At 36.9% G+C, this 16,352-nt stretch overlaps 1 long non-coding RNA gene across 3 annotated transcripts; it reads left to right on the forward strand.

Annotated features, from left to right (window-relative positions):
• The first annotated feature begins 295 nt into the window (after positions 1-295).
• LOC141491977 (uncharacterized) lies at positions 296-12,607 on the forward strand. Of its 3 annotated transcripts, none has more exons than XR_012469816.1 (4): positions 296-442; positions 2,437-2,507; positions 10,869-11,081; positions 12,530-12,604. It is a non-coding gene; the product is annotated as an uncharacterized LOC141491977 (long non-coding RNA). The 3 variants fall into 3 exon arrangements; XR_012469817.1 differs by lacking the exon at positions 296-442 and adding an exon at positions 1,851-1,999; XR_012469818.1 differs by lacking the exon at positions 10,869-11,081 and having other exon boundaries at positions 12,530-12,607.
• Positions 12,608-16,352: the final 3,745 nt, after the last annotated feature.

Below are 16,352 nucleotides of genomic sequence, written 5' to 3' on the forward strand. Positions count from 1 at the left end.
TGACCTGGAAAGTATAAAAATCTTGTCCATTATCCAGAACCTGGACAAGCATGTCATTGTGAAATTAATGTTATCAAACTGATGAACTTCAGGTAATCAAATTTTTGCATAATTTTTCTAAAGTCTTCACAACTAACACTATCAAAGACCTTGATCAGATCTACAAGTGTTGTGTAGAGACCTACCCTCTGCTGTGGACATTCCTCTGGTATTTGTCAAGCAACACACACCATATCAGCAAGTTTCTCCACCCTTTATGAAGTCACAATGGCTCTTATGAAGATGCCCATTCCAAAGATCACCCTTTAAGGAAGAGGCTGGCAAGAATCTTGCTAGCTGTGACTAAGAAAGAATATCAAAGGAAAATCTATTTCCTTTACATTTATAAAGGCACACTTGAAGGGAGATAACCTCCTTTTGCCATTTAACCTAGAAAATTCCTGTAAGTTTTTGTATGAGAAATGAATCCTCCCCATCTTGCAAATTTCAGCTAGAATAAAACAACACCTGTTGCTTGGCCATATGAAAGTAGCCTAAAGGCAATTCAACATTTTTCTTCAGTTGGAACTTCAGCTAGGGAGGGATTGCTTTCAATTTTTTTTTTTACTTTGGCTCCTTGGTATTTAAATTGTTTCTTTCTGGCTGTTTGTAGGATTTTCTCTTTATCTTTTGGAATTTGGCCACAACATTTCTTGGCATTTTCATTTTAGGATCTCTTTCCAGGGGGGATTGATGTATTCTTTCAATAACTATTTTGACCTCTTGTTCTATGATATCAGAGCAATTTTCCATCACCAAATCTGTAATATTAAGTTCAGGCTTTTTTTCTCTTCAATATGTTCAGGAAGACCTATAATTCTCAGGTTGTCCCTTCTTGATCTATTCTTGAAGTCAATGATTTTGCTCATGAGGTATTTTACATTTTCTTCTATTTTTTCCATCTTTTGGCTTTAATTTAACAGCATTTTGTCTCAAGAAGTCATTAATTGCCACAGATTCCATTCTTTTATTTAGAGAAGAATTTTCTTCATTTACCTTTTGCAATTCTTTTTCCAATTGGTCAATTCTATTTTTGAAGTAGTTTTCATTTTGCCTAATGCAGTTTTGAGAGAATCATTTTCTTTTTGCATTTGCCTAATTGAGAATCAGAGAGAATTGTCCTCATTTTGTATTTGTCCAATTGTATTTTCCAAGGATTTGCTTTCTTGTTGTGAGATGTTAATTTTCTCTTGATTTTCTTTTCCCAGTTTTTCCAATTGATTTTTAAACTCCTTCCTGATTTCTTCAAGGAAGCCTTTCTGGGAAGCCTTTCTGGGCTAGAGATGAATTCATATTCTCCTCAGAAGTGCTAGATCTCTCTAGGTTAGAATCTAATTCTTGTATTTCTCCATGGGCCCCCTTTTCACTGGCCTTTCTTCATTTTCCTAGGATCTTGTATTGGGGGGGGTGGGCACTGACTTTCAGAGGTTTGCTTTTGAAAACCCTAGAAGCTTTGTTTACTTGGCTTTGTAATTCCAAGGGTCAGAGGGTCAGCCAGTGAGGGGAGGCTGGTTGCTTTCTCTGGAATGTTTGAGGCCTTCAGCAATAGGGTTATCTTGAGCAATAGGCTGAGCCCAGGGAGTGAGTTAATCTCCCTTTCAGCTGAGTGAACTCTTTTGCCCACACCTAAGCCTGAGGGGGTAGGGGGTGGTTACTGTTCCTTCTGGGAAGAATGTTCCGCAAAAAGTGTAGAACTTAGGTCCCTTGCCTAGCTGGTCATTTTCCAGACTTCCTTGGCAACTCTCTGTGCTGTAACTCACCGTTCCATCACTGGGACTCACCAGAACTACTCTCCCCAACCAAAGATTCCATGGCTAAAGTTGTTCCTTGGAGCCACCACTCACCAAAGCCTCTGTGGCTGAGGCCTGTCCTCTGGCTTTTCCCCCCACTGCTGTCCCTGCCCTGGCCATCTGGTGTCCATTTCCAGTTCAGCCACAGTCCCCTGTGACAGCCCTTTTTGGTAGGTGTTTTTTTTTTCCTAGCTTCTCTTTCTGGGTTTTGTCTATCGAATTTCTGCTAAGAGGTTTCTTTCATGTTATTTTTGAGGGGGAACCAGGAGCACTTAAAACAGTGCCTGTCTTCTCTCCACCATCTTGACCAGAAGTCAATTGCTTTCAATTTAAGATAAACAGTCAAAGTCTTCAACATTGACTGAGAAGAGGATCTATTAAGAGCATTATGGAAAGTGTTTAGCCCATCTCTCTAGGATCATGTTCTGAGGTCTAATCAATATAACTTCAGCAGAACTTATATGTCTTTGAACTGCAAATAGCCTTTAGGGTATCATAAAGGCATTTGGGGTTGTTACTATCAACCTAAAACTACATTTCCTCTATCTGCTTAAAGTCAATAATCTTGCATCTCTCTAACCTTCACTTGTATTTTACTTTTTTATAGAAAGAAGGGCTGCCTACTTAGAGATGGAAAAGGATCCTGGTAGTACAGCCTATGGATTTCTTTTTGACCAGGTAATTCTGCAATTTGGCTATAATATTCTTTGGAGTTTCCCCTTTTGCCATTTCTTTTAGAAAGTGATCAGTGGATTCTTTTTCATCTGGTTCCATGCTATCATTTTGTTTGATTGATTCTTATTGTCTCATAGAGTAATTAATTTCCACTTGTGCAATTCTAAATTCTTTATAATATTTTATTTGTTTTTCCAACTACATGAAACAGTAGTTTCTACCAATCTTTTTTTTGCAAGTTTTGAGTTTTACAATTTTGCTCCCTCCCCCAATTCTAATTTTTAAGGAATTACTTTGTTGGCTAGCTTTTTTATCTCCATTTGGCAAATTATACTTTTAAAGAAGTTTTGTCTTGAATGGATTTTTCTTTTCCATTTGGCCAATTTTAATTTTTTTAGGAGTTATTTTCTTCAGTTTTTGTGCTTCCTTTTCTAAGCTACTGACACTTTCCCCCCATAATTCAGCATAACTCTCATTTCCCCCAATGCTTAATTCTATCTTTCTTGCCTGACTTAAAACATGTTTGAGCTCTTCCAAGAGGACTTCTTGGACTTGAGACTGTTTGTTTCCATTTGAGACTTCACATGTAAGCATTTTGATATTGTTTCCTTTCTTCTGCATTTGTGTTTTGATCTTCCCTTTTATCATGGTAGTTTTTTATGGACAGGGCTCTTTTGGGGGGTTTTATTCATTTTTTAAAGTTGAGCTCTGTTCCTAGGGCATAGAGAGCAATATCTAAAACTTCTTGCGCTGGGGCCCAAACCTTTCACTGAATTTCCATGTTGAGGTTTCAGGTATTTGTGACTTGTACACTGTATTGGGTGGCCTGGCCTAGTCACTCCTGTTGTGCGAGGGATCAAAGGCTAGCAATTTGCCTCCTGTGCAGGAACTAAAGGCCTCTTTGCTAGTAGCCAGCTTATCCAGGGCTGCTTATCTGTGTTGTGACTAAGAATCTTCCATTATCTTAATCAGATACCATCTGCACTGTGTTCCAGTCACATTTTATCCAAGTGAGGCAGATCTTATCTCAAGTCCTTCTAAATTGTGTTAAGCTGGAAAAATTGTTTCACTCCATCTTTTTGTGAGAATTCATTTAATTTTAGAGGCTTCATTTAATATTATTTTCAAGGGAAACTGGGGAGAATTCAAGCAACTTTCTGACTTCTCTGTACATCTTGGTTCCATCCCTTTGTACACAATAAAAAGTTAAGTTTCCACACCTACACATCTAATCATGAGACCAAAAAGGTCATGATGGTGTAAACAATGGTTGAGTTCCCACAACTGTTTGGTGAGAATCATCTATTCATGTACCAGACAAGGTCAGAGTGATGCAAGAGTTAATTTTTCATAACTGCTTGGAGAAACATTTAATCAAGGTCAAATAAAGAAGCTAAGTTTGCAGTTAGAAAAGAATGAAAAAAGACAACAAAAAGAAGAACCAAGGAATAAAGGGGAGCTGGTCCTAACTTAGCAATAACCCAAAAAGAACTGCACCTGCTTAATAAGATTTATACATATTACTTTTCATGCCCCTCATAAAATTAAGCTTAATTTGCATAATATGGGATACATAAAGAGGAAAAAGAAATATATTAAGGAAAAGTGTATCATGACAATTGTAAGCTGGAAGAGAGTTAGACCAATTGAACCCTTGGAAGGGAGGGACTGTAAAAATTGCATCATTCTAATCCCATAAAAGCCTTCACACTTTCCAGTGAGGAGTGGAGTTTGCTTTTGGCCAGAATCATAAGATCCCTCTTAAGTTCTTGCTATAATAAACTGCTGATATTTAATTGAATCAAGCACGTTTCCAAAATCCCCCCAAATATTAGCTTTTAAAACATAGTTAAGAGGAATAAGTATCTGAAAATAAGTAATAAAAAAGAATCAGTATAAAAGTGTGGGTTAGTCCTCTAACAATCAAATCAGCACTAAAATTGTCAAAGGAAGCTAAGGACAACTTATTTTACAAAGTTTTCTTACCTTCTACAAAGAGAAAACAGAAACAAAATTAGAATCCATCATTTCTGTCCCCTCTTCCATTTCAGATGTAATCTTGCTATTCCCTAATAAATTATGATAGAGAAAAGAGAAACAAAATAAGAATCCATTATTTCTGTCCCCTCTCACATTTCACTTGTAATCTTACGTTTCCTAAATAAAGAAATTTTGATAAAGTTAAATATGGACAGAAACCAGGACTCAAATTTCTTGATTATTTTAAGCAACTCACAATTTCTCTGGGCCTTTCTGGTCTATTCTATAAAAATGTAAACTAGATAATCTTTAAGCTTTCTACCTTTAAAGTTAGTTAATTTTCTGGGAAAATATTGTTAAGAAGGCTTAGCTTTAGGTGAGAATAGTTTTAGACTTTTGAAAAATGTAGAAGAAATCCACAAAAAGCAGCAAAACTTTTTAAAGGTTTGTTGGATATGACTAATATGGAAATATCTTAAATACATTTGTATATGTATAATTTTTACCAGATTATTCACTGCCATGGGGAGGCAGGGAGGAAAGGAAGATTGGTAGAAAATGCAGGAAATGGATGAATGTTGAAAACTACTTTTGCATATAATTGGAAAAATCAAATAATTTAATCCCCTGGGGAAAAATTATTGCTGGAGCAATAAAACCAAAGGGAAAATTCTATTGCTTGGTAAAGATTGTGAAATTTTAACAGTCATTCAAGAGAAAGGAGATCTACTCAGATACTACTTGACCTTAAACATTTCAATCAAATAAAAACAACTATAAACTGAAAAACTAGTTTTGAAGATATAGTAGAACTAAGTTGAAGTATGCTTTAAGGAGGTATGCTCTGAACAGTGACCTGAATATTTCCAAAGATGTATGCTCAATGTTGAAAGACTTGATGTTTTGGGATAATGGTGCAAACTTTGCCCAGATACTTTGGTTTTTCTCACTCCCCATGAAAACTTGGATCAAAGGGTAGTTGTATCATGAAAATTGGTCACTGGATCTGTAATAGCCATCTTCTCAACAGAATGTTTAAAAGAAAAAAAGGAGTCACCTCTTCCTCTAGAAATCTCTCCCTGTCTGTCTTTCAAGGTATTATAGTATTCGAGACTCTCCTAGAGGGGTAATAAGGCTGGTGCCCTTACCACCTTCAGCAGAAATCAAGAACTATTCAAAGAAAATCTCTTGTACCTGTGCTGGCAAAAGTGAACTATCAACTGAATCTCACAGCCTAAATGCCTCCTCTACTTTTTTGTTTATTTATTTGTTTGCTTTTGTTTTTGCTTTCTTAAGCAAATAAAATGACATAATATTTCCTATCTTCCACACAAGTTTGAAAGATTTGAAGCTTATGTGTCTTTGGTCAATGCTAACTGTTAGATTTATTATTGATATGGTCAGTTATGCTGATAGTTTTACTAATATTGAACCAACTCTGCATTCCTGAAATAAATCCTTCTTGATCATAGTATATGATCCTAGTCCTAACTTGCTATAATCACCTTCCTAATATTTTATTTAAAATTGTTGCATTCACATCATTAGGGAAATTATTTTCTTCCTTTATTTTGACTCTTCCTAGTTTAGATATCAGCACCATATTGCTGTCAAAGAAAGAATTTGATAGAATTCTTTCTTCAGCTATTTTTTCAACTAATTTATATAGAATTGAAACTAATTTTTCCTTGAATGTTTGGTGGAATTCACTTGTGAAACCATCTGGCCCTGAATGTTTCTTCTTAGAGAGTTCATTGATGGCTTGCTCAATTTCTTTTTCTGAGATGGGATTATTATATATTTAATTTCCTTTTCTTTTAACCTGTGCAGTTTATATTTTTTGTAAATATTCATCCATTTCACTTAGATTGTCAAATTTATTGGCATACAATTGGGCAAAATAGTTCTGAATTATTGCTTTAATTTCCTACTCTTTAGTAGTGAATTCACCTTTTTTATTTTTGATAATTGCAATAGTAGCCCTGTTGTTGGATAAGCCCAGAATTTTTAGTTCACAAACCTGCAAGATTCCCAAATTAAAACTTTTTTCCTTTCTTAGAAAGACTATAAGCTGTTTAATGACAGGCTGAAAAACAAAGCTCTAGGTGAGAATGCCTGAGGGAAAGAGAGAAAGGAAAACAGTCATAAGAGCTGGCTGGGCTTAGCCTCCAGCGTCTCTGGTCACAAAAGGGAGTTTATCCCAGACTTTTACAATCTTGTCCACTTCCTGGGCAGAGAAGAGTCAGGAACATTGGGAAAAGGGAAATCCCACCCACTCTAAGTGATTGAGATCAGGTAATCATTATGAAAGGGTTCAAGCCAGGGGAAGGTTAGAAGGATGACCTGTGGCTTATCTTGACAAATTTACATTTTACCATAGAGTTACATTGAACAATAGGGAGGAATTTACATCTGATTCTGGACCAAGTAGTCAAAAGAATCCTCAGAAAGCAGCCAGGAGCCACTCCAAACTTTCCAGCTGATTTGTAGGAAGGAGAAATTGGCAAGTAGCAAAAGAAAGGAGACTATGCTTACTGAAGTGTGGGAAGAATTAATCCATTTATTAATGGCTCTTGCAAGACATGGGTGCCCCTCAGCCAGAGACCCTCCCAAATCTGCATTGCATACAAGATCATATGGTAGAAGACCCCTGCTCCTTCCCTCTGAGTCCTGATAGGTCCTCATCATCAGGGGAACATACTTAGGACACACTAAGCAGGAGCACCAGTTTAAACTAGTTCACAACTTTTATCCTACCCTGCCAGAATGGCAACTTGAAGTCTGGTGAGGGGCTTCATTTAGTTCATAAATTAGTCAAATTCTTTTGTCTTTTTGTGTATCCTTCAGCTTCCTGTAAAACAAACTGGAATCTTCTCAGTTTCCACAATGACCTTGTAATGTATATCCCTGCAAGATTCTTTCTCACCCTTGTGAAAGCAGAACACTTTTTCCCCACACCTATCCTTCCTGTTATACATCAATTCATTTTATAGTTTTCTCCATTTTTTTTTTGAATTATAAAGATTTTATTTATTTTGAGTTTTTCAATTTTCCCCCTAATTTTACTTCCCTCTCCCCACCCCCCACAGAAGGTAATTTGCCAGTTTTTACATTGTTTCCATGGTATACATTGATCCAAATTAAATGTGATGAAAGAAAAATCATATCCTTAAGGAAGAAAAATAAAGTATAATAGAAAGAAAGATCAGACAATAAGATATCAGATTTTTTTCACCTAAATTAAGAGGTCTTTGATCAAACTCCACAGTTCTTTCTCTGGATACAGATGGTATTCTCCATTACAGACAGCCCCAAATTGACCCTGATTGTTGCACTGATGGAATGAGCGAGTCCATCAAGGTTGATCATCACCCCCATGTTGCTGTTAGGGCATAGAGTGTTTTTCTGTTTCTGCTCATCTTGCTCAGCATCAGTTCATGCAAATCCCTCCAGGCTTCCCTGAATTCCCCTCCTTTCTGGTTTCTTTCTTTTTGCCCAAGGCCACACAACAATGGTAATTTTTAAGTGTCTTGAGCCCTAATTTGAACCCAGGTACTCCTGACTACAGGGCTGGTGCTTTATCCACTGCCCCACCTAGCCGCCCCTCCCTCCTGGTTTCTAATAGAACAATAGTGTTCCATGACATACATATATCACAGTTTGTTAAGCCATTCCCTAATTGAAGTACACTTACTTACAATTCTTTGCCACCGCAAACAGGGCTGCTATGAATATTTCTGTACAAGTGATGTCTTTACTCTTTTTCATCATCTCTTTAGGGTATACACCCAGTAGTGGTATTGCTGCATCAAAGGGTATGCACATTTTTGTTGCCCTTTGGGCATAATTCCAAATTGCTCTCCAGAAAGGTTGGATGAGTTCACAGCTCCACCAACAATGTAATAGTGTCCCAGATTTCCCACAACCCTCTTAACAATGGTCATTATCCTTTCTGGTCATATTGGCCAGTCAGAGAGGTATGAGGTTTCTTCATCCTTCTTAAGCTGTTCATCTGAAAGACGTAGAATCCTTTCTTCAGTTTCTCATAACTGATAATAGAAATGAAAACTAAGCACTTTTTACAACCTCAATAACTTGAAAAATGGGTTGAAGTACAGATTAATAATTATAAAACAGTTATGGATATAAAATGTCATTGGAAATAAATTTTGCAATCTTTCACATGGAAAATTTTGTCTGAGCTGGATAATATGTAGGAGAAATATAGAAGAACTATCTGTATAGTAAGACAGTGCTATCTGTGTCTGTAAATTCACAACCTCAACTCATCTCCCTCCTCCCCCTGTTTATAGTCTTATTACCTAATTTCAGTCACATGGAGGGGGAGGAATTTCTCCCTTTGCCCATATTCTTCGGAAGCTTCTATGCCCAGGGATTATAAAATCTGGCCTGGACTCCCCTCATGCTTGAGTGTCAGCCCAGTTTCTCTCTCTCTCATTCTCTCTCCCCAGCAAACCTCACCAAACCTTTTGTTATTCACCCCTGCCCTCAAGGTGTTTCTTCTTCCTCTAGGAGGAGAAATGGTTTTAATCTTTAATCTTTGTAGGTTTGTATAATAAATCCTAAACTTTAAACCTCAGAACTAAAATGTGAATTCTTTCACTTGTGAGAATCCTCAAATTTTGATTGAAAACAATAATTCTTCACCATCATTTTTAGGAACCACAAAGGGGTGTGAATCTGACCCCGGAACTGCTCAATTAGGTGAGAGAACCTTGAACCTAGGCAATCTCCAAGATAAGACCAGATTGAATTTTGCAAATACCTTCTTTCTTTATTTACCTTCCTTTAGCTCCAGAGATGGTGGGGAAAGCACCGTGTAGTGCAGTGTGCAGGGATGGCTCATAGCTGGGGCATGGCCATGAGGGCCAGCTGTGCTGATAATGGCTTGTGAGAAACCTGCTATGATTAGGCACCTTACTTTTGAAGGGGGTGCTGTGCCTCTCAAATTAGGGTGGCCTTTATAGATTTAGTCAGCTTGGTTCATAGTCTCCCTCTCTCCAGGAGGACAACCACTCATCTATGGCTCAGTCTCTATGTGTCTCTGTCACTCTTTCGCTGTCTCTGTCTCTGTCTCTGTCTCTGTCTCTGTCTCTGTCTCTGTCTCTGTCTCTGTCTCTGTCTCTGTCTCTGTCTCTCTCTCTCTCTGACACAGGAGGAACAGAGTAAAGCACTCTCTCCTTCTTTGAAGCCCTCTCCTGGGGACAGCAGTGGGGAGGGAGGAGGGGAATAGTCTTTACTCCTAGGGACCAGAAGCTCATTTCTACACAATGATTGGGTAAATTCCCAAACCTGTTTTAGGGACCCTCCCATGCCTTTCCCCTGAGTTTGGGGGAAGGGGTAGGATGAACATCCTCTTCCCAGGTTGTTCAGCCACAGTGAGCCTGTCCAGGTGACTAGGAATTCAAGTTGGAGGAGAGCCCCACCCTTGGGGAAAGGTGGGGATAGCCAGCCTGACCTAAACCTGGGAATGGCTGAAAGAAATTCTATGGGTTCTCAATTAAGCTGTTTTCTAATAAAAATGCCAACACTGGACTGCTACATTTATAAATCCTTGAAAAGAATAAGAATAATTATCTCAGCAATTATGTAACTAGGTTTGATCTTCTGTGCAAAGTAATTTAAAAATGCATTCAACTTTATCAGGGAATTTTGATTACTGATTGACTATTTTTTAATTTATTTTTATTAAAGATATTATTTGAGTTTTACAATTTTCCCCCCAGTCTTACTTTCCCCCCCAATGGAAAGCAATCTATCAGTCTTTACTTTGTTTCCATGTTGTACATTGATCCAAATTGAGTGTGATAAAAGAGAAATCATATCCTTAAGGAAGAGACAAGACAATAAGACCTGTTTTTTTCTACATTAAAGGGAAAAGTCCTTGAACTTTGTTCAAACTCCACAGTTCTTTATCTGGATACAGATGGCACTCTCCTTTGCAGACAGCCCAAAATTGTTCCCGCATATTGCACTGATGGAATGAGTGACTCCTTCAAGGTTGATCATCACCCCCATGTTGCTGTTAGGGTGTACAGTGTTTTTTCTGGTTCTGCTCATCTCACTCAGCATCAGTTCATGCAAATCCCTCCAGGCTTCCCTGAAATCCCATCCCTCCTGGTTTCTAATAGAATAATAGTGTTCCATGACATACATATACCACAGTTTTCTAAGCCATTCCCCAACTGAAGGACATTTACTTGATTTCCATTTCCTTGCCATCACAAACAAGGCTGCTATAAATATTTTTGTACAAATGATGTTTTTACCCTTTTTCAACTGATTGACTGTTTTAAAACCTAATATACAACATGAGGTTCCTCAAGAAATTATCATTGATCCTAAAATTATTTTTCTTACCAGTGTTAATTGGTATTTGATGACCACCAAAATCAAAAGTTCAGAGTCCGAGCCAGAGATCAGAAAAGGTTTTATACTGCTTCATGAGAAAGGGCATAGCCCCTATGGCTCAAACCACTGCAAACATGAGTGTGGAGTGCAGACACTAGAAGGCTTCTTTATCCTAATGTTAACATCAACCCTAACTTCTGTCCTGCCTCACCATTGGTTAATGAGGTAAGCTCACAGTCTTCTTACTATTCTAATTAATCAGTGCAGAGCAGTCAGTCCTTCATCACCATAATTATTCATAGTTAATTTATGTCCAATCAGAGCAAAGCAGTTTACAAAACCTCATCATGCATTTCCATTAGCCAAATTTGGAGGTGTCCAATCAGAAAGAAGGCTAGTCTGTTTCCCTTTAAAATTATCTCATTTCACAAATCAAAGCTTCTCTGAGGTACCAACTCACCCCTCTCAGACTGGCTAACGTGACCAGAAAGGATAATTGCCCCGACCCGCGGGACAGAAAAGTGGGGTGTCAAGGAGGACCCAGCCTGAAATGGAATGGGTGAGAATAAGGAGAGTGAGACCCAAGGATGGTGGATAAGGTCTGAGTTTATTTGAGAAAATACCTGCTTATATTTTGTAGAGAAGGAACAAGGGGATTAGCTTAGGGGTGGAGTTGGTATGCCTTGGCCTGAGAGAAGGGATAGTCTGTGATCTGTTTGTTCTTGATAATGGAGGGTGAGGCCTCTTTTCTTTATCTTGGCCCTTGGTATGCCTGGAATTTTGTGTGCTCCTTTTATCTTATCTGACAGGGGGCTTCTTGGCTCCTGGTATGTCTGGAATTTATTTGCTCTTTTTATGGGGGCTTCTTGGCCCCTGACAGATAATGATCATTGTTGGAAGGGTTGTGGGAAATCTGGGACACTATTACACTGTTGGAGGAGCTGTGAACTCATCCAAATCTTTCTGGAGAAAAATTTGGAACTATGCCCAAAGGGCAACAAAAATGAACATACCCTTTGATCCAGCAATACCACTATTAGGTCTATACCCTGAAGAGATGATGAAAAAGTATAAAAACATCACTTGTAGAAAAATATTCATAGCAGCAGTAAATGTCCTTCATTTGGGGAATGGCTTAGCAAACTGTGGTATATGTATGTAATAGAACACTATTGTTCTATTAGAAACCAGGAGGGACGGGAATTCAGGGAAGCCTGGAGGGATTTGCATGAACTGATGCTGAGTGAGATGAGCAGAACCAGAAAAACAATGTACACCCTAACAGCAACATGGGGGTGATGATCAACCTTGATGGACTCGCTCGTTCCACCAGTGCAACAATCAGGGACAATTTTGGGCTGTCTGTAATGGAGAATACCATCTGTATCCAGATAAAGAGCTATGGATTTTGAACAATTTCAAGGACTATTGCCTTTAATTTAGAAAAAAAACCCTGCTATCTTATTGTCTGATCTTGTTATCTCTTATACTTTTTGTTTCTTCCTTAAGGATTTGATTTCTCTCTCATCACACTCAATTTGGAACAATGTACAACATGGAAACAAAATAAAGACTGACAGATTGCTTTCCATGGGGGGAGGGGAGTAACATTGGGAGAAAAATTGTAAAACTCAAAACTCAAAATCTTTTTTAAAAAAATTATCTCATTTCAGGAAAATCACTGATTACACAAGAAACAAAACTGAGCCTGTCTGCAAGGTATAAAAAAGGAGATGAGTATGTTCATGATGAACCTTCAGTGAAGGTTATCTCTCACAGGTATTATTCAAAAAATAATATAAATATGTGTATGTGTATGTGTGGTTTTTTTTAAAATAAATTTTAAATCGGAGATCTCTGTGTAGTTTTCAGTGAGTCTCTTCACTCCTCTCCACTAGCCTGGAATTTAAGTGAGTTGACCAGAATTCCTAAAATCTCACTACATAAGTAGATAAATGTGTAATCTTTGTTCCAATAAGGATTGTATTCATGTGTGTTTATGAGTGTGTGTACATGTGCCTAACTCAAGAACAAAACTGAGATCTGAAATGATTCTTAATAGTTACATTGAATTCATTTATATCCCAGTCTAAATGTTCACTATTCCTTTTATTTGGGTTTTGGATTTAATTATTAAAAAGACTAAATTAAAATTAAGTAATCAATAACTGAGTTAGAATGTCATCATTTTAGGATCCCAAAACCTAGCTACTTACTAGAGAATTTTAATAATATGAAGAATTTGGCCTCAGTTAGAAATTGCAAAGACAACTGTCCCTTTAAATCAAGTTAGTAAGTTACGGTTTAAACTAGAAAAAGGGTTCAAGATAAGTATTTGTAGGAAGTTTTTTTTTAATCATGTCACACCTTGCTAGCAGCCTTAAAAAAGGTATCATTAAATGAGAAACTCCTTCTCTCTCATTTAGAAAAGCTAAGTCCCCACTTGTCTACATTTGAAAGTATGCTTGTAAAATCAAGTATTCATGCTTGTGTGTAATTTAGAACCTTTGCTATAAATACATATATAAATTGTGAAATATTCTCATCTGTGAGTTCATTTGTTTTAATGTTAACTTTATATTGATAACAATTTCATTGAACCTATTTTAATTAATGAGTCTCTAGGACTTTAAGTATTCTCTTGGGTTAAGTTTCTGAAATGAAAATGATATATTATAGCAATTAGAATGAATGAAAATTCCTTTTAAGGTTCTAGTCCTATTCTTTTTTTTTTTTGCAAGGTAAATGGGGTTAAGTGGCTTGCCCAAGGCCACACAGCTAGGTAATTATTAAGTGTCTGAGATCGGATTTGAACCCAGGTACTCCTTACTCCAGGGCCCGTGCTTTATCCACTGTGCCACCTAGTCACCCTATTCTAGTCCTATTCTATAACAATTGTAAAGTTTTGCTATGTGAAAGCTAGAAAACACATTGTCAATGGTTTAAGAAAATATATCTATTTGAAATCTTGTTTATTGTGTGTATAAGACTGAATTTTTGGAGAATCTCATTTTCTTTTTAAAAATAGAAGTGTATTTGCAATGAGGTAGATAAACTTGTAAAATAAAAATGTAAAAGATAATTAAGTTATAAGGTTAGCAGTTAAAGAAACCATTTTGTTGTTTTCTTTTATATAAAGGAAATAAGGTGTCAGCATAGAAAACATATTTAGGTTAATAATGTAGGTTAATAATTATTTGTTCAATTTTAAAGAAATCAGACTTGCAAAACAAAAAGTGTGAGGGTCTCTGAAGATTAATTGGGAAATTCAATATTATGTAGCACCTGGTAAGGTAACTTATTGATGAGTAAGATGTTGAGAAATTTTATCAGTTATGTGCTATTTGGAGTTGCTGTAATAGTGTTGAAGCCTGGAACTAAATATCAAAATCATGACCCCCCCCCCCCCCAGGCTATCTAAAATCACTAAACAATGTACAATATAAAAATGGAAAGATTATTTTGTAAAATCTAATAATTTTTGTGTTAATTGACTTAAATACCTGGTTTCTCTTACTACTTTTTATTACATTGGAATTAATAGCACATGTTGAAAATTTAAAGTTACCCAAGTAACCCAAGATGTTTTTAAAGAATTTAGAAAGCAAAGTTATGTATATCTATTTTAAACACAGTTAATAACTAAATGTGTTCATTGTAAAAAGTTACTTTTATAAAAAATCCAGTTCTAAATGTGAATTAGGATTATTTTATTTTTACAACCCCAGTTTTGATTATTATATTTCATTTACAGCCCTGTCTTCAAGTACATGATGGTTGACTTAGTTATAATTTTTCTCTGGCTTGCTTTACTGATATCAATCCTAATCACAGCAAGGCATACCAATTCCTTTAGTGCACAAATCACCTGAAGTTTTGATTATAAGTAATTTCTATATCACAATATATTGATAATTTATCTGTCTGACATCAAGTATGTTAAAGCAGAAAGACAACAGTATATCAATGAAGTCACTACCCTTAAGGTGATAGGTAGAAGGGACTTTTGAAAAAACTACCCTACCCTCAACTGGAATAATATCCTTTACCTGGCAGACCTGAAGTATGGCTCATTGAAAAGAATGTCTGTATGATCTTTGCCTGTAAGACCTAATCCATAAGGGAACATGTCTGTTGAGAACCACAGGTGAGTGGGTCTCTGACCATGATACTTGAATAAACCCTCTCAGTGGAAGGAGTCTGCTCTTTGCCTGGTTTGGTTCTCCATCCCAGGAAGCTTAAGTAGTTATTTTCTAAGCATACAATGTTCCTGGAAGATAAGTGGTTATGTAGTTATGACGCACTTGATATGCCAGTACATACAGCACAGCCTGGGAACAAGCAAAGTACTCAATATTCTTAGGGGATTAGATAAAGAAGGTACCTTGTGGTTTTTGCAGTATAAAAGCCTGTACACAGCTCAATAAATCAGGCTCTCTTTTCCATCTTGTCGGAGTCCCATCTCTTCTTTATTAGACAACCTTCAGTCAGTCAAATAACTCCTTGCTCCACCATGGGTCAGCAGGGCCCTCAACACATGTCCTTATGACCCTATATGTTCTTTATAGAAAATTTCCATAATCATTCCAGATGATCAATAATTGAATATAATAGTGAGCCATTGGAACTCTAAGTCTTGTCTCTTTTCTAACATTAGGATGTCTTTCCCTATCACGAAAAGTTCCCTTAAGGAAAAGAAATATCAGAAGGACTACTTACATCAGGAAAATGCCTATTAGTCTATTTTAAAGTGCTTTAGAGGAGTGAGTCAATCTTTGTTCATTCTAAACATGGCTAAAGTTAAAATAGAAAATTTTATTGCATATTTCTTATTGGACATGTGGAGTTCTAAAATGATTATTTCTACCATTCTTGAGTTATTGGTTACAGCTCAGTTAGTGAGACAACCATTCATGAATCTGTATTATATTGGAATCCATATTCTTATGAAAAGTATTCTGTTAAGATCAGAATTAGGGTCATAGAGTATTAACTTTGTTCTTTATAAACTTCCTAGTTTTTTCTCCATACTAGGCCTCTGTTAAATGGGCCTCTCTGGGGCAGCTAGGTGGAGCAGTGGATGGAGCACTAGACCTGAAGTCAGGAGGATCTGAGTTAAAATCCAGTCGCAGACACATAATATTTACCTAGCTGTGCGACCTTAGGCCCTGAAAGGATGGATAGGGCCACCATAACACTGCATTTCAGCTTTAAAAAAAAATCTACATCCCAATTCCCAGATGGATCTCAATAATTTGAGGAAGGAATATGATGCAGGGAGTTATGGACACAAAAAGGTGTTGTAACTGGACACAAATTGTGTAACCTTTTACACTGTTAAATTCTGTCTGAGTGAATTTGTAGAAAGAGAAATATAGGAGAAATGTCTGTCTAGTAAGAAAATATTTTCTGTGCCTGGGATGTAAATTGACTCCTCTTGTTCCACTGTTAAATGAAAATGCTCCTTCTACCAATTCCCTGCTCCCAGCAGTCAGT

The sequence above is a fragment of the Macrotis lagotis genome, chromosome 6 (assembly GCF_037893015.1).
Source record: "Macrotis lagotis isolate mMagLag1 chromosome 6, bilby.v1.9.chrom.fasta, whole genome shotgun sequence".
NCBI lineage: Eukaryota > Metazoa > Chordata > Mammalia > Peramelemorphia > Peramelidae > Macrotis > Macrotis lagotis.